Source organism: Rutidosis leptorrhynchoides, chromosome 11, assembly GCF_046630445.1.
Source record: "Rutidosis leptorrhynchoides isolate AG116_Rl617_1_P2 chromosome 11, CSIRO_AGI_Rlap_v1, whole genome shotgun sequence".
Lineage (NCBI taxonomy): Eukaryota > Viridiplantae > Streptophyta > Magnoliopsida > Asterales > Asteraceae > Rutidosis > Rutidosis leptorrhynchoides.
Window position 1 is genome coordinate 23,514,850 of NC_092343.1, and position 22,758 is coordinate 23,537,607.

The window sequence follows — 22,758 nt, forward strand, 5'->3', positions numbered from 1 at the left end:
TTCTTCTAGGAAAATGATTTTTCATATGAACATGAAACTATATCCAAAAATCTTGGTTAAACTCAAAGTGAAAGTATGTTTTCCAAAATGGTCATCTAGACGTCGTTCTTTCGACTGAAATGACTACCTTTACAAAAATGACTTGTAACCTGTATTTCTGACTATAAACTTATACTTTTTCTGTATAGATTCATAAACTTAAGTTCAATATGAAACCATAGCAATTGGATTCACTCAAAACGGATTTAAAATGAAGAAGTTATGGGTAAAACAAGATTGGATATTTTTGATCTTTTTAGCTACGGGAAATGTTTAACAAATCTATACAAATCATATCCTAGCTAACTTATATTGTATTATACATGTATTTTAATATATTATGTAATCTTGGGATACCATAGACACGTATGCAAATGTTTTGACATATCATATCGACCCATGTATATATATTATTTGGAACAACCATAGACACTCTATATGCAGTAATGTTGGAGTTAGCTATACAGGATTGAGGTTGATTCCAAAAATATATATACTTTGAGTTGTGATTTAGCCTGAGACGTGTATACACTGGGTCGTGGATTGATTCAATATAATATATATATCGATTTATTTCTGTACATCTAACTGTGGACAACTAGTTGTAGATTACTAACGAGGACAGCTGACTTAATACACTCAAATCTTTAAAACATAATAAAAATGGTTGTAATTATATTTTGATCATACTTTGATATATATGTACATATTTGTATAGGTTCGTGAATCGATCCGTGTCCAAGTCTTATTTCCGGGGAAGGAAATATCTGTGAAAGTGAGTTATAGTTCCACTTTTAAAATCTAATATTTTTGGGATGAGAATACATGCAGGTTTTATAAATGATTTACAAAATAGACACAAGTACGTGAAACTACATTCTATGGTTGAATTATCGAAATCGAATATGCCCCTTTTTATTAAGTCTGGTAATCTAAGAATTAGGGAACAGACACCCTAATTGACGCGAATCCTAAAGATAGATCTATTGGGCCTAACAAACCCCATCCAAAGTACCGGATGCTTTAATACTTCAAAATTTATATCATATCCGAAGGGTGTCCCGGAATGATGGGGATATTCTTATATATGCATCTTGTTAATGTCGGTTACCAGGTGTTTACCATATGAATGATTTTTATCTCTATGTATGGGATGTGTATTGAAATATGAAATCTTGTGGTCTATTGTTATGATTTTATATATATAGGTTAAACCTATAACTCACCAACATTTTTGTTGACGTTTAAAGCATGTTTATTCTCAGGTGAATATTAAGAGCTTCCGTTATTGCATACTAAAATAAGGACAAGATTTGGAGTCCATGTTTGTATGATATTGTGTAAAAGCTGCATTCAAGAAACATATGTCGATGTAATATATTTCTATTGTAAACCATTATGTAATGGTCGTGTGTAAACAGTATATTTTAGATTATCATTATTTGATAATCTACATAATGTTTTTTTAAAACCTTTATTGATAAAATAAAGGTTATGGTTGTTTTAAAAATGAATGCAGTATTTGAAAAATGTCTCATATAGAGGTCAAAACCTCGCAACGAAATCAATTAATATGGAACGTTTATAATCAATATGAACGGGACATTTCAGTCAACTACATGAATTGCTAGACCGTGGATTTATTCGACCGAGTTCATCGCCTTGGGGCGCACCTGTTTTGTTCGTGAAGAAGAAGGACGGATCTTTCCACATGTGTATCGATTATCGTGAACTAAATTGGTTGACGATTAAGAATTGGTATCCCCTTCCCAACATTGACGATCTATTCGATCAGCTGCAAGGATCAAGCGTTTACTCCAAGATCGATTTAGGATCAGGTTATCACCAGTTAAGGGTGAAGGAGAGCGATGTACTTAAGATTGCATTCCGAACTCGTTATGGTCATTATGAGTTTCTTGTGATGCCATTTGGTTTAACAAATGCACCTATCGTGTTTATGGATCTTATGAATCACGTATGGAAGCCGTACCTAGACAAATTCGTTATCATCTTCATAGATGATATCTTGATCTATTCCAAAAGTGAAGAAGAACATGAGCAACATCTTCGACTCATGCTAGAACTTTTGAGGAAGGAGCAACTCTATGCCAAATTCTCCAAGTGTCAATTTTGGTTGAAGGAAGTTCAATTTATTGGTCACATTGTTAGTAGCCAAGGTATCAAAGTCGATCTCGCGAAAGTCAAAGCTATTAGCAAGTGGGAAACCCCCACTACTCCTACTCATATCCGCCAATTTTTAGGCCTCGCCGGTTATTATCGTAGATTCATCAAAGGTTTCTCTCTGATTGCAAGTCCTTTGACCGCGTTAACTCACAAAGGGAAGAAGTTCGTTTGGTCAACCGAGCAAGAGTCGACATTCCAAACCCTGAAGCAAAAGTTAACCACCGCACCTATCTTATCCCTTCCTGAAGGCAGTGATGACTTCATTGTATATTGCGATGCCTCAAAACATGGTTTTGGGTGCGTATTGATGCAACAAAAGAAGGTTATTTCTTACGCCTCTCGACAATTGAAGATTCACGAGCAAAATTACACGACTCACGATCTCGAACTTGGAGCTGTTGTATTTGCACTCAAATTGTAGAGTCAATATCTTTACGGAACCAAGAGTATTATCTTCACCGACCACAAAAGCCTCCAACACATATTCGATCAGAAGCAGCTGAACATGAGACAGCGACAGTGGATCGAGACGTTGAACGATTATGATTGTGAACTTCGTTACCATCCTGGCAAGGAAAATATAGTAGCTGATGCCTTGAGCCGAAAGGAGAGAATGGTATCTCTTCGTGTCCGAGCTCTAAACATCACCATTCGCACAAATCTCAATAGCCAAATCCGTGTAGCTCAAGATGAGGCTCTCAAAGAGGAGAATATTTCTCAAGAACACTTGAACATTCTCGTCTCTCGATTAGAGGTTAAGGAGACTGGAAGAATTTGGGTGCCTAGTTATGGGGATTTATGAAGCCTTATTCTAGACGAAGCCCACAAGTCAAGGTATTCGATTCATCCAGGAGCTGGTAAGATGTACCACGATCTCAAGGAACAATATTGGTGGCCAAACCTTAAAAGGGATGTTGCTACTTATGTTGGAAAGTGTTTAACTTGTTCCAAGATTAAAGCCGAACATCAGAGGCCGTCCAGATTACTTCAGCAACCCGAAATCTCGCAATGGAAGTGGGAAGGAATAACGATGGACTTCATCACGAAACTCCCAAAGACGGTAGGAGGATATGATACCATCTGGGTTATTATTGACCATCTTACCAAATCTGCTCACTTCCTAGCCATGAAGGAAACCGATACAATGGACAAACTCGCGCAACTATACATAAAGGAAATTTTATCTCGTCACGGTGTACCCTTATTGATAATTTCAGACCGAGATGCCCGTTTCGCTTCTAGATTTTGGCGTTCCTTGCAAGAAGCTTTGGGAACACGTTTAGACATGAGTACCGCATATCACCCACAAACTGACAGACAAAGCGAACGCATGATTCAAACCTTGGAGGACATGTTACGAGCTTGTGTTATTGACTTTAGAAAAGCTTGAGAAAAGCATTTGCCTCTGTCAGAATTCTCTTACAACAATAGTTATCACTTGAGCATTAATGCCGCACCTTTCGAAGCTTTATATGGCCTCAAATGTTGTTCTCCTATTTGTTGGGCTGAAGTAGGTGAAAAGCAAATCACTGGACCCGAAATCGTCCATGAAACAACCGAGAAGATTGTCCAAATTCAAGCAAGGCTCAAGACGGCACGTGATCGTCAGAAGAGCTATGCCGACCTGAAACGTAAAGATCTCGAATTCCAAGTAGGTGACCGCATGATGTTTAAAGTCGCATCTTGGAAAGGTGTAATCCGTTTCAGAAAGCGTGAGAAGCTAAATCCACGATATATTGGTCCTTTTGAAATTTTGGAGCGTGCTGGACCCGTTGCTTACCGTTTGGATCTCCCGACTCAATTGAGCTCAGTTCATCCCACTTTCCACGTATCGAATCTAAAGAAGTGCCTTGCGGAAGCAGAACTTGTCATACCTCTTGATGAGCTTACGATTGATGACAAACTCCACTTCGTGAAAGAACCTGTTGAGATCATGGACCGTGAGGTCAAAACCTTGAAACGCAACAAGATTCCAATCATCCGAGTCCTTTGAAATGCTAAACGAGGACCTGAGTTTACTTGGGAGTGAGAGGATCAGATGAAGCAGAAGTATCCTCACCTCTTAACAACTCTACCGTCTACCTCAGCTTAAAATTTCGGGACGAAATTTTCTTTAACAGGTGGGTAATGTAACGACCCGACTTTTTCGACTTATATTTATGCTTATTACTTTCGCGAAACTGCGTATTTGTGCGTACTGAGCTATATTATATTCTGGGATCTTAATTCATGTTGGTTACCTTCGTTTATATTTTAAAATGTGTTAGTAAATTACTTAACTTGATTCCCAAATGCTTTTATGATAGTTAGTGTCACTTGTCATTTAAAGCGAGCTACGTACTTGGTACACGTTTAAATTTTGTCATAATTGGAATATTATGACTACGTAAAACTAATTGTTATTTTCTAATGACAATTACTTGGCTTATTGGTTGCTTAATTACGCTTAGTATTTTACTAATGCACACTAGTTAGTCTTATTGGACTTCTTACCTTAATGGACTTAAGCCCATCCTACTCTAGCTAATGGACCATTTAATTAGCCTTAATGGAATTATGACCCATTAAGATGTAGGACAAAAACCCATTTATATGAGCCAACATGCTAGCATTTTTGTTAACCATTACCACACATGTTGCATGGGATCCCAACAACAAGCACCACCTTTAGACCACCACCATGCAAAAAGCAAAGTTTGTCCCCCTCTTATCCCCCCCTAGCCGTCGGCCAACCCACCACCACCACCACTATAAATATCACACTTCATTCTTCATTTCAAACTTAGTCTCATTCTCATTTTACACACACTTGCTCTCTAATTTTCTCTCTAGTCTTTCTCACACCAAAAATTGTAAGTTTTAAATTTTCTTCTTCTTCTTCTTCTCTTCATGATCACGACATCATCATCATCTTAAGATCAAGCTTTTTAGCTTTTTGATCTTGTTATATCTTGTAGATTCAAACTTTGATTTGAATCCTTCAAGAACATGAAAGATTCAAGCTTTCTAGCTTTGAATCTTCATTACTTTGTTGGATCTAAGTTTTCTAGCTTATGATCTCTTTATTTTTGTTAAAAGATCAAAACTTGTGTTTATGATCTTCATGGAACTTGAAGATCTAACCTTTTGCTTTAAAGATCTTCAAGAACATAAAAAGATTCAAGCTTTCTAGCTTTGGATCTTCATTACTTTGACGGATCTATGCTTTATAGCTTAAGATCACTTTGTTATTGCTAAAAGATCAAAATTTGTGTTTATAATCTTCATGAAACTTGAGGGTCTTGCTTGTTGCTTTAAAGATCTTCAAGGACATAAAAGATTCAAGCTTTCTAGCTTTGAAATCTCATAATTATTGTTAAGGGATCCAAGCTTTCTAGCTTAGGGTTTCATTACTTTGTTTGATCTAAGTTATGTGACTTAATATCTTGCTTGATTTGAATTAAAGTATGTAGCTTTAATCTTGAATAGAACTTGTATTTGTGTTAAGACTAAGAACATGATGTAACCTTGGTTCATCATCCTTCTAAAACTCTTAAGTGAGTTATATTTCTTCTTAGTCTTGACATTGTGTGTTGATGGTTGAAACTTGGTCAAAGTGATGCTAAGACATCAAGAGTTGTACAATTGATGCTTATACGCATCAAGGATGAGAACCGTGATGAGCATCAAGCACCAAGAAACCCACCGGAGCACTTGTTTTCTGTTTTTCAGGGTCTGATCAGACTCCTGGGACTTCTGGAAAATTGATTTTCAGATAGTTCGGTTCGATTATATGACTTTTCGTTTAAGACTCTCCTAAATCCGATATACGGTTTAGGATTTATAGCCTTCCGAAAATCACTACGCCTTCGTAACGACGTGCTGAAATTTCTGACGTACTCGCGCTTGAACCGTCGCCACGGTAAAACGACATCGAGTTAGGGTCTGAAAATTGCATAACGGTAAGCGGACTCACAAACGGAGCCTTGGCCACTGGCCGCACGTCATTTCAGTTTGTATAGAGGTTGTAGCAGCTGTCCGAAGTCAGCCCTTTGTTTCGATCTCTATTCTTGTTGAAAACTTACTTTATCTTTTACGAATGATGATGATGATGATGATGATACTTAAGACTTAAATTATTTACTTTTAAACTTTTGGGGATGAATTACTAACCTAGTAACCTTTGACTTAGGTTGAGAACCTTTTGGACCGACTTACTACTTGCATACTTTTCATATCGACTTTTACCGCACATTCACTGTGAGTTATTGCTCCCTTTTTACTTTAACTATTTTTGAGACTGAGAATACATGCGCTTTTTATGTTTTTACATACTAGACACGAGTACTTAAACTTTATATATGTGTGGGTGATATAACGGCACAAAGATTGCCCTTAGCACAATAACGTTTAATCATTGGTTTTTGAACCGGTGAACGCGAATATTAGATATGGATCCATAGGGTTTGACATCCCCACTCGGGCTAGTCGCGCTAGTATTTAACGGGTGTTTGATACTTCGAGAACATATGTACTCGCCAAGTGTACTCTTAGGAGGTGATATTTATTTTACGTTAAGTTTGTTACCGGGTGCCTACGGACAAGCATATACTTTTCATACTGTTTTGAATACGAAATCTCGTGGTCTACATTACATTGCTGGTTACAAACAAACTATAGCTCACCAACATTCGTGTTGACTTTTTAAAGCATGTATTTCTCAGGTGCTTAGACGTTGTTGCTTTCGCTGTTAGACTTGCTGTTATTGTAACGACCCGACTTTTTCGACTTGCTTTTGTGCCTTGTATTTTAGCGAAACTGAGTATTTATGCGTACTGTGTTACTTTATTACTCCGGAACCTTGACACACATGTTTTATATTTATATATACTTTAAAAGATGCCTTGGTGTATGTGGAATGCTTAACTTGGCCATTGGATGCTTTATAACCGTTAGTGTTATTTAACGTTTCGAATAAAACGCGGACTGCGAGCACGTTTGACTTTTGTCGGAACCGGAACTTTTGGACTGCGAAATATTAATTATTATTTTCTAATAATAATTACCTGGGCCTTTGGATGCTTAATTTTATTTATTTAATTGCTAAAGCCCAATAGTTAGCCTTTTTGGACTTTCTACCTTGTTGGGCTCAAGCCCACCCTACTCTAGCTAGTGACCCAATTAATTAGCCCAATTTATTTACTAGTGGCCCATAATAATAAATAAATAAATAAATAAATAAATAATGAGTCATGTAAGCATTATGGATAAGGTTTATCCACATGTCCCATAAGATTCTAGCATAAGGACACACTTTAGACACCATTAGCCAAAAAGTGAAAAGTTTGTCTCCCCCTCCCCCTTAAAACCGTCCACCCCACCACCACCATGGCCTTGCCATGTCATCAATCCATGTGATCACCAATTGCCTATAAATACTAGCCTTAAGCCCCTCATTCCAACACTTGATCATTTTGGCATTTCACACACTTATTCTTTCTTTCTTTCCTAGCTTGTAAGTTCTCTCTTTTCTCCCTCTTTTCTTCTTAATTTCGTGGCTATCATCATCATCAAATGGAAGATCAAGTTCCTCCTAGCTTTGATCTTACTTATATCTTGTTGATTCAAGTTTGAATCTTTCAAGAACAACAAAGATTCAAGCTTTCTAGCTTGAATCTTCATATCTTTTATAGATCTATTACTTTTATGATTGTTTCATGTTATTTTGTTAAAAAGATTCAAACTTTTGTTTGTAATCTTCATGTATCTTCAAGATCCAAGCTTTATGCTTCAAGATCTTCAAGAACAATCAAGATGCAAGCTTTCTAGCTTTAATCTTCATATATTGTTGTTAGATTCAAGTTCTTTTTACTTTAATCTTGTTATTTTGTTAAAAAGTTTCAAACTTTTGTTTGTAATCTTCATGTATCTTCAAGATCCAAGCTTTATGCTTCAAGATCTTCAAGAACACTTAAAGGTTCAAGCTTTCTAGCTTTGTAACCTTGTAACTTGTGTGAAATGGATCCAAGCTCTCTAGCTTAGGGTTCCATCACCTCATTTGATCTATATTATGTTTATACTTGCTTGATTGATGTAAATTTTGTAGCTTTAGTTGTTATTGTGACTTGTATTAGTGTTAAGACTAAGGATATGATGTAACCTTGGTTCATCATCCATCTAAGACTCATGAATTAGTTGAATTCTTACTTGGTCTTAACATATTATGTATTGATGGTGAATCTTGGTCAAAAGTGATGTTAAACTATCAACGAGTTGTACACTTGAAGCTACAAGCATCAAGGATGAGAACCGTGATGAGCATCAAGCACCAAGAACCCCACCAGAGCACTTGTCCACTGATTTTTGTATCTGACCACACCACGTGGGCTACTAGAAAGTTGATTTTCAGTTAGTTCGGTTCGATTAGATGACTTTCCATTTAGGTCTCGTCTTAATCCGAGTTACGGTTTAGGATTTATGGCCCTCCGAGTGTCACTACACCCTATTAACGTTGTGCTGGAATTTCTGACCTACTCGCACTTAAACCGTCGCCAGCGTCAAACAAAGACGAGTTAGATTCTGAAAATTGGTCAGCTGTTAGGGGACTCATATACGGAGCCATAGCCACTGACCATGTGTCTTTTCGATTTACGTAGAGGTCGTAGCAGCTGACCGAAGTCAGCCTATTGTTTTGATCTTTATTCTTGTCAAACTTACTTAGCTTTTGTGATGATGAATGATGATGATGATGGCACTTAAACTTATTTTATGCACTATTAGAATTTATAAAGACAACCTACTGACCTAGTGACCTTTAACTTAGGTTGACGAACTTTCGGACCGACTTACTACTAGCGTACTTTTATTACTGACTTTACCGCTTTTATCACTGTGAGTTATAGCATCCCTTTTTACTACTTTAACTATTTTGGGACTGAGAATACATGCACTTTTTACGTTTTACATACTAGGCACGAGTACTTAAACTTTATATGTGTGTGGGTTATACAACGGCATAAACATTCCCTTTAGCACGGTAATGTTTAGTCATTGGTCTTTGAACCGGTGAACGCTAATCTTAGATATGGATCCATAGGGTTTGACATCCCCACTCGGGCTAGTCGCGCTAGCATTTAACGGGTGTTTAATACTTTGTGAACATACGCACTCGCCAAGTGTACTTTCAGGGGGTTATAAACGTTAAGTCTAGTTACCGGGTGCCCACGGTTATGCATATACTTTTCATACTATTTTGATACGCTGTTGCAGCACTGAAATCTCGTGGCCTATCTTACGTTACCATTACAACTTAAACTATAGCTCACCAACATTCGTGTTGACTTTTTAAGTGTGTATTTCTCAGGTGCCTAGAGGTTTATTGCTTCCGCTGTTACACTTGCTGTCATGCTGTTATTGAATTGCTGTTATGGACCTACTGCACTAGTTATCCGCTGCATTACTAGAGATGTCTCAAAGTATGAAACTTATGTTTTGCATTCGTAAATTTATGTTATTTTGGAACAGTGGTTTGTAATAAGTCTTATGACATGTTATCTTTGTAAAACGTTATCTTTTTAATGAATGCAAATTGATTTTCAAACAGCATATAGTGTTTGACCTTGTGATGATCCTGTTGATTGACGAACCGTACACGATGGTTTTGTACGAGGCGTCACATTTGGTATCAGAGCCAGGTTGTAGGGAATTAGGTTGCATTAGTGAGTCTAGAACGGACCTAAGTAGGATTCACTAATAGGACTAATCTACAACTAGCTTGCTTACCTGTTTCTGCAAAGTTTACTGCATGCTTTTGCTTACTTTCTGCTGTATGAATTTTCTACATGCTATTGCTTATCCTTATTGCCATGCGAACTTACTGTATGCTTATTCCTGCTTTTGCATAATTACTATCTGCTTTCACATGTTATTTCTATTTAGTAATGTTGTTATTGCCATGATAGGTTGCTATAGTGCCTAATACTTGCTTGCTTATGACTTACTGATATGGAAAATTTATTTTCCTTGTTCAGATGTCGGACATTCCACCTGTCATCATTTTGGACAGCAACTCAGACCTATCAGCCACCTCACCTGCCACCGTTACTGATGCTCAGATTCCGTCAACGACACACGCTAGTGACCTTGGTGCTTAATCTTTCGGAACCAGCAGTCATACACCTGCCCCAGTAGCTACTTCTGACGGACATATGGACCCTCCGGAGATTCTAGCCCCACTTGCCCCAAGACCCTCGGAGCCACAGCCCCGCATCGGTGGTGTTGTGATTCCTGCAGAGTTCGGGGAAGGGCCATTCCGTAACCATATGCGCATGTCGTGCCGACGCGCTCCAGATGGACTTTTAGTGCCGATTCCGCCATTCAGATACAGACAGATGATGGCCGCTCACGGACGACCAGTTCAGCCACCCGTGTCACCACCACATGATTCTGATGATCCTTCATCCGATGACTCCTCTACAGATGACTCCAGTGACTCCGACGAAGAGAACCTTGATGACGCACCTATACAGGCACCCTCCACCCCGCCGAAGAAGTGGTACCATCCTGATGGCACCGTCATTCCAGGGGTGAATGGAGGTCGTGCTTTCACTGACGCTTTTGGTCGGCATCGGAGGGTTACTGCCCATAAGCGGCTTGTGCCGTACCCTGCCGACCCACTCATACGTAAGGCACCTCGTTATGTGTTGACTATTTCTGGAACCGGAACGTCTGCACCTCGTTTTGTGAGGTCTGCACCACCTGCACCATCTGCACCACCAGCACCACCTGCACCAGTAGCACCGCCAGCTCTGACAGCCCCTAGGAACTGGCAAGGGAGGTGGAGATCCTCCATGCTCGGGTGACTGAGCTAAAGGATCAGATGTCCCATGTGTTGGACATCCTTTACCCACCGTCACCATAGAGCTTTGTAGTAGGTTTCATTTTGTAATATCGTTTGTAGTTCCATGTTTTCCTTATGTAATGTACGAACTTATGTATGCAACTCTTTATTAATGGAACTTTGCGTTGTTTAATCCTTGCATAGTGTTCTATTTACATTACTGTATGTTGGTTTTGCGGTATTTATACCTGGTTGCGTTACTATATTGGCATGCGTTATGTTGTTTCCCTGTTTACTATATACTATATTATTATATATTAAATGCTGGATTGTGACTTAAGTCAAAATTTCTGTTTCGAAGGGCAATGGCAAACACACGAACAACACCCACAGCAGCTCAAATCGAGGAGATGATTAACGAACGAGTCGCCGCAACCTTGGCGGAAATGAACCCTCAAGCTGAACCACCGCCGGTTATCCAACCCGTTCGAAAAGAGTGCACCTACAAGGAATTCCAGAGCTGTAAACCACATAACTTCAGCGGAACTGAGGGGCCTGTTGGTCTCACAAGATGGTTCGAGAAGCTTGAATCAGTATTCCGAGTCAGCAACTGTTCCAAGTCCAACAAAACCAAATTTGCTTCTTGTACGCTATCTGATGGCGCCCTCACGTGGTGGAACACCATGGCTCAGGCACAAGGTATTGATGAGGCATATGCTACGCCATGGGAGGAGTTCAAAGCAGCTATGATTGACGAGTATTGTCCGAGAACCGAGATACAAAAGATGGAAATAGAGTTTATGCAATTGAAAGCTATTGGCAACGACCTAGATGGTTACAATCGGAGGTTTCTTGAGTTAGCTCTTATGTGTCCTACCATGGTCACCCCGGAATTCAAGCATATGGAGAGATACTTTTGGGGACTCCCTAAGTCCATCAAGGGTAATGTCACCTCGTCCAAGCCACCGAATGTTCCCGAAGCAATGCGCATGGCGCATACACTCATGAATCAGATTCTCATCGATGAACCGGAGAAGTCCAAGTCTGAAGCAGGTAGTAGTGACAAGCGAAAGTGGGATAACAGTAAGGGGAGAACCTATGATCAAACCCCTGCCAAGAGGCACAACAACGGTGGAAACCCCAACCCAGGCACAAGTTCAAACCCGAACTACAAGGGCACTCTACTGAAATGCCCCGTTCATATCGATTATAAACGATTCATAATAGTTGATTACTAAAGACGTTGCATTCGAGTCGTTGAGTTCATCAAGATTATTATTAAATCAATTATAGTTTGATATATTATTAAATGGTATGCATGCCGTCAACTGTCGATGAAATGAAAGATTGTCTTTTAAAAACGAATGCAATGTTTGTAAAATGTATCATATAGAGGTCAAGTACCTCGCGATGTAATCAACTATTATGAATCATTTATAATCGATATGAACGGGGCATTTCATCTACCGCAGTGCAAGAGGTGTTACAAACACCACACTGGGTACTATAATGCGGTCTGTGAAAAGTGCAACAGGATCGGACATGTTGGTAAGAACTGCAAGATTCCCTTCCCAGCTGCAAGGACAAACCCGAATGGGCCAAGGAAATGCTATGAGTGTGGACAACAGGGCCACTTTAGGAATGATTGTCCCAATAAGAAGAAGGACGGCGGACCACCGTGTGGTAGAGCTTTTAACGTTAATGCAAGGGATGCACGTGAGAACCCCGACTTGGTGACAGGTATATTCACAATCAACAATCTTTTAGCTTCTGTCCTATTTGAAACTGGTGCCGATAGAAGTTATGTATGTAGACACTTTTGCGATAAGAAAAATTGGTCATTAGTTCCTTTAAAAGAAAGTACGCTTGTTGAGGTAGCCAACAGTAAACTTGAAAAGGTTGACCAAATTGGCCGAGGAGCTATTATTAATATAGCTGGTGCGGATTTCAAAATTGACTTGATACCCATCAAATTGGGGAGTTTTGACGTGATTGTCGGCATGGACTGGTTGACTAAAGTAAGGGCCGATGTTATCTGTGGAGATAAAGCTCTTCGTATACCACAAGGAGATGGTGAGCCACTGGTTATATACGGAGAGAGATGTAGTTCGAAACTGAACCTCATTAGTTGTATGAAAGCGCAGAAGATCATGAAGAAAGGATGCCTTGCTGTTTTAGCACACGTGAAGGCTTTAGAAACAGAAGAGAAGAGTGTGAATGATGTGCGAATCGTGAATGAATTCCCCGACGTCTTTCCGGAAGAGTTGCCTGGATTACCGCCACCCAGAGCAGTGGAGTTCCAGATCGATCTAGTGCTGGGAGCTGCACCCGTAGCTCGTGCGCCTTATCGACTAGCACCTTCTGAACTGCAAGAGTTGCAGAGTCAACTACAAGAATTGCTCGACCGAGGGTTTATCCAACCGAGCTCGTCGCCTTGGGGCGCACCTGTTTTATTCGTGAAGAAGAAGGACGGATCTTTCCGCATGTGTATCGACTACCGCGAACTCAACAAATTGACGATCAAGAATCGATATCCTCTTCCCTGAATTGACGATCTTTTTGATCAGCTACAAGGATCAAGCGTTTATTCTAAGATCGATTTGCGATTAGGTTATCACCAATTGAGGGTGAAGGAGAGTGATTTGATGAAGACTGCATTTAGAACCCTTTATGGTCATTATGAGTTTTTTGTGATGCCGTTCGGGCTAACCAACGCACCTGCCGTATTTATGGACCTCATGAATCATGTCTGCAAGCCATACCTGGATAAGTTCGTTATCGTTTTCATAGATGATATCCTCATCTATTCCCGAAATGAAGAAGAGTATGAGCAACATCTTCGGTTAGTGCTCGAACTCTTGAGAAAAGAGCAACTTTATGCCAAATTCTCCAAGTGTGAATTTTAGCTGAAGGAAGTCCAATTTCTGGGTCATATTGTGAGTGATCAAGGTATCAAAGTTGACCCCGTCAAGATTGAAGCTATCAGCAAGTGGGAGACACCCACTACTCCGACTCACATCCGCCAATTTCTAGGTCTTGCCGGTTATTACCGAAGGTTCATTGAAGGTTTCTCTTTGATTTCGCGTCCTTTGACTGCGTTAACTCATAAAGGGAAGAAGTTTGTTTGGGAAAAAGAACAAGAAGCAGCATTTCAAACCCTGAAGCAGAAGTTAACCACCGTACCTATCTTATCTCTTCCTGAAGGCAGTGACGACTTCGTTGTGTACTGCGATGCTTCAAAGAATGGTTTTGGTTGTGTATTGATGCAAAGAACGAAGGTCATTGCTTATGCATCTCGACAACTAAAAATCCACGAGCGAAACTACACTACTCATGATCTCGAACTTGGAGCCGTTGTCTTCGCATTGAAGCTGTGGAGACACTATCTTTATGGAACAAAGAGCACTATCTTTACCGATCACAAGAGTCTCCAGCACATCTTTGATCAGAAGCAGCTTAACATGAGACAGCATCGATGGATTGAGACGCTAAACGACTACGATTGTGAACTCCGTTACCATCCTGGCAAAGCCAATGTTTTAGCCGACGCTCTGAGCCGGAAAGAGAGGACGGTATCTCTTCGCGTTCGGGCTCTGAACATCACCATCCATTCGAATCTTCACAGTCAGATCCGAGTAGCCCAAGAAGAGGCTCTCAAGGAGGAGAACATATCTCGTGAATACCTGAACGTTTGATCTCTAAATTCGAGGTTAAGGAGTCTGGACTCCGATGTTATGCCGGAAGAATTTGGGTACCTCGTTATGGAGATTTACGAAGCCTTTTACTTGATGAAGCCCACAATTCGAGATATTCGATTCATCCAGGAGCCGGAAAAATGTATCACGACCTCAAGGAACAGTATTGGTGGCCAAATCTTAAGAAGGATGTTGCAACTTATGTTGGAAGGTGTCTGACTTGTTCGAAGGTTAAGGCTGAACATCAGAGGCCATCTGGATTACTTCAACAACCAGAAATCCCACAATGGAAATGGGAAGCAATTACAATGGATTTCATCACGAAGCTACCAAAGACGGTGGGCGGATACGATACAATCTGGGTTATCGTTGACCGTCTTACCAAGTCTGCTCATTTTCTAGCGATGAAAGAAATAGATACAATGGAGAGACTTGCTCAACTGTACATCAAAGAGGTGGTATCTCATCATGGTGTGCCCTTATCAATCATCTCAGATCGTGATCCCCGTTTTGCTTCCAGATTCTGGCGTTCTTTGCAAGAAGCCTTGGGAACTCATCTCGACATGAGCACCGCGTATCACTCCCAGACCGACGGTCAGAGCGAACGAACAATTCAGACTTTAGAGGACATGTTACGTGCCTGTGTTATTGACTTCAGAAAGTCTTGGGAAAGGCATCTGCCGCTGGCCGAATTCTCTTACAACAACAGTTATCATTCAAGTATTAAAGCCGTGCCTTTTGAAGCGTTGTATGGCCGCAAGTGCCGTTCTCCTATTTGTTGGTCCGAGTTAGGCGAAGTGCAAATCACCGGACCCGAGATAGTCCATGAAACGACAGAGAAGATTTCTCAGATTCAGGTGAGACTTAAGACTGCCCGTGATCGCCAAAAGAGTTATGCTGATCTTAAACGTAAAGACTTCGAATTTAACGTAGGTGACCGTGTGATGTTGAAGGTTGCACCTTGGAAAGGTGTAATTCATTTTGGGAAACGCGAAAAGTTAAACCCGCGATATATTGGTCCTTTCAAAATTTTGGAACGTGTTGGACCGGTTGCTTACCGTTTGGATCTTTCGACTCAGTTGAGTGCTGTTCATCCTACCTTCCATGTATCAAATTTGAAGAAATGTCTTACTCCACTGGAACTTATCATACCATTGGAAGAACTTACGATTGATGAAAAACTCCACTTCGTGGAAGAACCTGTAGAAATTATGGACTGTGAGGTCAAAACCTTGAAACGCAACAAGATTCCGATTGTTCGAGTTCGATGGAATGCCAAGCGTGGACCTGAGTTCACCTGGGAACGAGAGGATCAAATGATGCAGAAGTATCCTCACCTTTTCCCGACTCCAACACCTGCCTCAGCTTAAATTTCGGGACGAAATTTCCAATAACAGGTGGGTAATGTAACGACCCGACTTTTTCGACTTACTTTTGTGCCTTGTATTTTAGCGAAACTGCGTATTTGTGCGTACTGTGTTACTTTATTACTCCGGAACCTTGACACACATGTTTTATATTTATATATACTTTAAAACATGCCTTGGTGTATGTGGAATGCTTAACTTGTCCATTGGATGCTTTATAACCGTTAGTGTTATTTAACGTTTCGAATAAAACGCGGACTGCGCGCACGTTTGACTTTTGTTGGAACCGGAACTTTTGGACTGCGAAATATTAATTATTATTTTCTAATAATAATTACCTGGGCCTTTGGATGCTTAATTTTATTTATTTAATTGCTAAAGCCCAATAATTAGCCTTTTTGGACTTTCTACCTTGTTGGGCTCAAGCCCACCCTACTCTAGCTAGTGACCCAATTAATTAGCCCAAGTTTATTTACTAGTGGCCCATAATAATAAATAAATAAATAATTAATTAATTAATGAGTCATGTAAGCATTATGGATAAGGTTTATCCACATGTCCCATAAGATTCTAGCATAAGGACACACTTTAGACACCATTAGCCAAAAAGTGAAAAGTTTGTCTCCCCCCCTCCCCCTTAAAACCGTCCACCCCACCACCACCATGGCCTTGCCATGTCATCAATTCATGTGATCACCAATTGCCTATAAATACTAGCCTTAAGCCCCTCATTCCAACACTTGATCATTTTGGCATTTCACACACTTATTCTTTCTTTCTTTCCTAGCTTGTAAGTTCTCTCTTTTCTCCCTCTTTTTGTAACAACCCTCACTTTTCGACTTTTAAATTACTGAATTAACCCTAGGGTTATATGTCTGACTATATGCATTAAGGGTTGTTATATACAATTAAATATTGACCGAATAGTAATTTTTAGTCAACAATGTACGCTTAAATAAATAATATATTATTAATTTATATAATTTGAAATAATTTAACTAAGTATATAAACTTTGTATCACTTTTATTATTTAGTTAATGTATTATATATTTAACCATATAATAAATTCAATTATATATAAATGTAATAATATTTACAAACTTACTAAAGCTATAGTTTAATAATTAAAATCATAATTATTATTAAAAATACAAAATACCGAATTATTTATTATTTTTATGCAAAATTTGTATTTATTAATTAAATAAAAAAAATAAAATAAAATATTATTGACAAATATTCTTGGAAAAACATTAAATAAATTTGTTTATTTACATAAAAAAAATCCGTAAAATAAATAAAAAATAAATAAATAAATTACTTTTTAATTAAAAATTTTAATGGAAAAACTACTTTTACTATTTTATTTTGTGCATTATCCCATGACCTAACATTTAATACTTTTTAATTTTAAAATCCCATTAAGAATTAAATATTTCTTTTTCTTTTAATTATTTTATTCTTTTTACCTAATTTTTTCAAGTATAAATACCACTCATTTCTCATTCAAACTCACACCAAAATTTCTCTCATTCTCTCTTTGAAGAATTACTACTAGTAAGTATTTTTTTCTTACTTTTTATTTTTTTACTTTTCACTTTTTACTTTTTACTTTTTACTTTTTACTTCGATTATTATGTTTACCGAAATATGTAAATAATGTTATAAATTATATGCAATTAAAAATAAATTAAATAACATGTATACACTATTACTATTACTAGCACCTATAACCTACTACTTATATTGTAACATAAAAATATTTTGGGATATGTATTAGAGATGTATAGATCTTCGAACTTTCTTGACGAATGGTTTCTATGAGATTCTAGGTAGAGGGTTTGGATTTCCGATTTAAAGGGTCCTATGGCTCAAGCCCCTAGATCTAAATTAGCCATTCGAAGGTAAAGGGGTGATTGGAAGCTTATCTAATACGACAAGTATCCTAAAATGGAAAACACTGATAAAAGTAGAAACTCTCTAGTCATAGAAACTTAGTAAAATAAGAAACTTTCTAAAAATAGAAACTTTATAAAAATAGTAACTTACTAGGAATAGAAACTTAGTAAAAAAAACTATACTTAAACACATACTTAAACTTAAACATGGCCAAAACACTTAACTACTCTTAAATGTCAATAGGTTGACTTTCCTGCTCACTCGTTCAACTCTTTATTCCGAGGAATAACACTCTCTCTACTTACTAAGGTGAATTCATAGCCCCTCTTTAATTGCTAGCAAACTTACTTACTTTTACTTGGGGTGAGACACAAGCTGTTTTTACTTTTACACTTTAGACACAAGTACCAAACTGTTAAACTATGCTATACCCAGCTATGTCCGACTAAGTCCCTACAGTGATATTTTTAATTGCTGCGGCATGCTTAATTATTGGGGGTAGGCCTATCGGGAGTAACGTCCCCGATACATTTGACCAAGTCATTGTATTACTTAATAATGAAATTAAACCGACAAGGACAGACACAACTTGTCATGGGGCAAACTTGAACGTTTAGTCTAAATATCACGCATTGGCATAACTTTTTGATCCTGAGGGAGATCAACTTTACAAACTAAATCTTGTGGTCTAAAACAACGACAAACTTTTTGTTAAACCTATGAACTTCACTCAACCTTTTTGGTTGACACTTTAGCATGTTTTGTCTCAGGTGCTGTTTGATTCAAGCTCTTATACTTACTGCTTATGTGATGCTACTTGGACATAGGATCAAGAGATATCGCATTTATTACTTCTGCATGTGAACATTTACGATATTGTTATTCCTGTCATTGTAACGACATTTCATTTTCCGCTGCGTACTCATTAAAGTTAAATTCATCATTTAGTATTGTTCTCGTTTATTATAATATGTTGGTATGTTTTGATAATAGTGACGTTCCTTCCAGACCCTATTGGGAGGATGTTACACTTTTCTTCTTAATTTCGTGGCTATCATCATCATCAAATGGAAGATCAAGTTCCTCCTAGCTTTGATCTTACTTATATCTTGTTGATTCAAGTTTGAATCTTTCAAGAACAACAAAGATTCAAGCTTTCTAGCTTGAATCTTCATATCTTTTATATATCTATTACTTTTATGATTGTTTCATGTTATTTTGTTAAAAAGATTCAAACTTTTGTTTGTAATCTTCATGTATCTTCAAGATCCAAGCTTTATGCTTCAAGATCTTCAAGAACAATCAAGATGCAAGCTTTCTAGCTTGAATCTTCATATATTGTTGTTAGATTCAAGTTCTTTTTACTTTGATCTTGTTATTTTGTTAAAAAGATTCAAACTTTTGTTTGTAATCTTCATGTATCTTCAAGATCCAAGCTTTATGCTTCAAGATCTTCAAGAACACTTAAAGGTTCAAGCTTTCTAGCTTTGTAACCTTGTAACTTGTGTGAAATGGATCCAAGCTCTCTAGCTTAGGGTTCCATCACCTCATTTGATCTAGATTATGTTTATACTTGCTTGATTGATGTAAAGTTTGTAGCTTTGGTTGTTATTGTGACTTGTATTAGTGTTAAGACTAAGGATATGATGTAACCTTGGTTCATCATCCATCTAAGACTCATGAATGAGTTGAATTCTTACTTGATCTTAACATATTGTGTATTGATGGTGAATCTTGGTTAAAAGTGATGTTAAACCATCAACGAGTTGTACACTTGAAGCTACAAGCATCAAGGATGAGAACCGTGATGAGCATCAAGCACCAAGAACCCCACCGGAGCACTTGTCCACTGATTTTCGTATCTGACCAGGCCACCTGGGCTACTGGAAAGTTGATTTTCAGTTAGTTCGGTTCGAGTAGATGACTTTCCGTTTAGGCCTCGTCTTAATCCGAGTTACGGTTTAGGATTTATGGCCCTCCGAGTGTCACTACACCCTATTAACGTTGTGCTGGATTTCTGACCTACTCGCACTTAAACCGTCGCCACGGTCAAATGAAGACGAGTTAGGTTCTGAAAATTGGTCAGCTGTTAGGGGACTCATATACGGAGCCATAGCCACTGACCATGCGTCTTTTCTATTTATGTAGAGGTCGTAGCAGCTGACCGAAGTAAGCCTATTGTTTCGATCTTTATTCTTGTCAAACTTACTTAGCTTTTGTGATGATGAATGATGATGATGATGGCACTTAAACTTATTTTATGCACTATTAGAATTTATAAAGACAACCTACTGACCTAGTGACCTTTTACTTAGGTTGACGACCTTCGGACCGACTTACTACTAGCGTACTTTCATTACCGACTTTACCGCTTTTATCACTGTGAGTTATAGCATCCCTTTTTACTACTTTAACTATTTTGGGACTGAGAATACATGCGCTTTTTACGTTTTACATACTAGGCACGAGTACTTAAACTTTATATGTGTGTGGGTTATACAACGACATAAACATTCCCTTTAGCACGGTAACGTTTAGTCATTGGTCTTTGAACCGGTGAATGCGAATCTTAGATATGGATCCATAGGGTTTGACATCCCCACTCGGGCTAGTCGCGCTAGCATTTAACGGGTGTTTAATACTTCGTGAACATACGCACTCGCCAAGTGTACTTTCAGGGGGTTATAAACGTTAAGTCTAGTTACCGGGTGCCCACGGTTATGCATATACTTTTCATACTGTTTTGATATGCTGTTGCAGCACTGAAATCTCGTGGCCTATCTTACGTTACTATTACAACTTAAACTATAGCTCACCAACATTCGTGTTGACTTTTTAAGCGTGTATTTCTCAGGTGCCTAGAGGTTTATTGCTTCCGCTATTACACTTGCTGTCATGCTGTTATTGAATTGCTGTTATGGACCTACTGTACTAGTTATCCGCTGCATTACTAGAGATGTCTCAAAGTATGAAACTTATGTTTTGCATTCGTAAATTTATGTTATTTTGGAACAATGGTTTGTAATAAGTCTTATGACATGTTATCTTTGTAAAACGTTATCTTTTTAATGAATGCAAATCGGTTTTCAAACAGCATATAGTGTTTGACCTTGTGATGATCCTGTTGATTGACGAACCGTACACGATGGTTTTGTACGGGGCGTCACAGTTATAGTCTTGGTGCTATAGACTTGCTGTTACAGACTCGCTATGTTAGACTTCCGCTGCATTATTTAGAGATGTCTCAAGCATTGAACTTTTACTTTGCATTCACAACTTATGTTATTTTTGAACAATGGCGTTGTAATGACCTTTGTGTCACGTACTTATATTAATGCTCTCTATTTGTAGAAGCACGTTATCTTTTGTAAAACATTTGACGTTGGTAAAAACGTTACCTTTTCATGAATGCAAAACTTGTTTTAAAACAGCATATAGTATTATACCGTGTAATGGACCTGTTGTTGATGATCCGTACATGATGGTTTTGTATGGGGCGTCACAGTATATGTGTGTAAAACTGAATTCTTGATCCCCTTATGCTGTGGACGAAGTCCTGTATTTATAGGGTAATCTTTCTTGTCTTCTATCGCCACGTAATAAGGTTAAAAGGATCATGGCCTGCCAATAGTACATCTTCGAGCAAGCTGGTCCGACAAAAGCAAAAAGTGTTCTTGTCGGACCTGACCTTTTGTCTGTCAGGTGTCCTCTGCCAGCTACAACATCGCCTGACATGTGGATGCTGCCAATGCGCGCGGACGGGATTGGCGCTATGATTGCCAAAATAGCGCTATAAGCCTTATTGTGCGCCCTTGTAAATCCTTTCGGCGATGCTGTTTGATGCGCTACACGAGCTGATCGGGTATGCGTATCATTAAAGGTGTTTAGGATTGCGCATTATGGTAATGGTAATCAAGTTGAGATCTACTCATTGAGTACCAAGTCATGGAGGGAGATTAAGATTAAAACTCTTCTTGGTTTTACAATCCTTGATTCAGAATGTAGAGTGTTTTTAAATGGGAAGTTTTATTGGGATGCCTTTGGGCATGTGGATAATGATCACACGCAATTGATTGTGTGTTTTAATCTTCGTGAGGAGGTGCTTAATTTCATATTGCCACCTAAGTTTGAATTTCCTGGACGTATTGGAGATAATTTGAATGCTGATTGGCAGGTTTAGCAATAAAGGAATCACTATCAGTGATCGGTTCGTTAAGGAAAGGTTATGGGGTGATGATGTTTGAGGTGTGGGTGATGAAAGAATATGGAGTGGTTTCATCGTGAACGAAATATAGATCATTTGAACTTCAAACTACTAAGGTTGCCGGTTTGTTGGGGTGTGGATTAAAAGGTGAGATTTTGTTCGAGAAGGATAATAAACAACTGGTTGTGTATGATCCGATTTTAGAAAGGGTTCACAAGTTGGGGAATCACGAAGTTGCTAAATGGTTTTATGTGTTCAATCATGTTGGAAGCTTAATTTCAATCAATGGTGGGAAGCTTGCCACTTGCCACTAGGACTAATTTATCATGTGTGGTTTCTGATGCTTTGTTTGTTTGAAAGATGGACTTGACAATTGAGTAATCTTGCTAATCTATAAATGTTTCAGTTTATTAGGAAACTTACCTTGTCAAATTGTTGAATTTACTTCGTACTCAGTATCTTGTTTATGACTGTTAGAAATATCCTTAGTTATTTAGTTAGTTGGTTATTATGTTCAAAAGAAATGACATGCTTTTGTTTGTATGTTAAAC

General features: G+C 38.4%; 1 pseudogene; it reads left to right on the plus strand.

Moving 5' to 3' along the window:
* The window catches only part of LOC139876754 (F-box protein At3g07870-like), a 126,759-nt pseudogene extending 104,171 nt beyond the window's left edge, over nucleotides 1-22,588 (plus strand).
* Nucleotides 22,589-22,758: the final 170 nt, after the last annotated feature.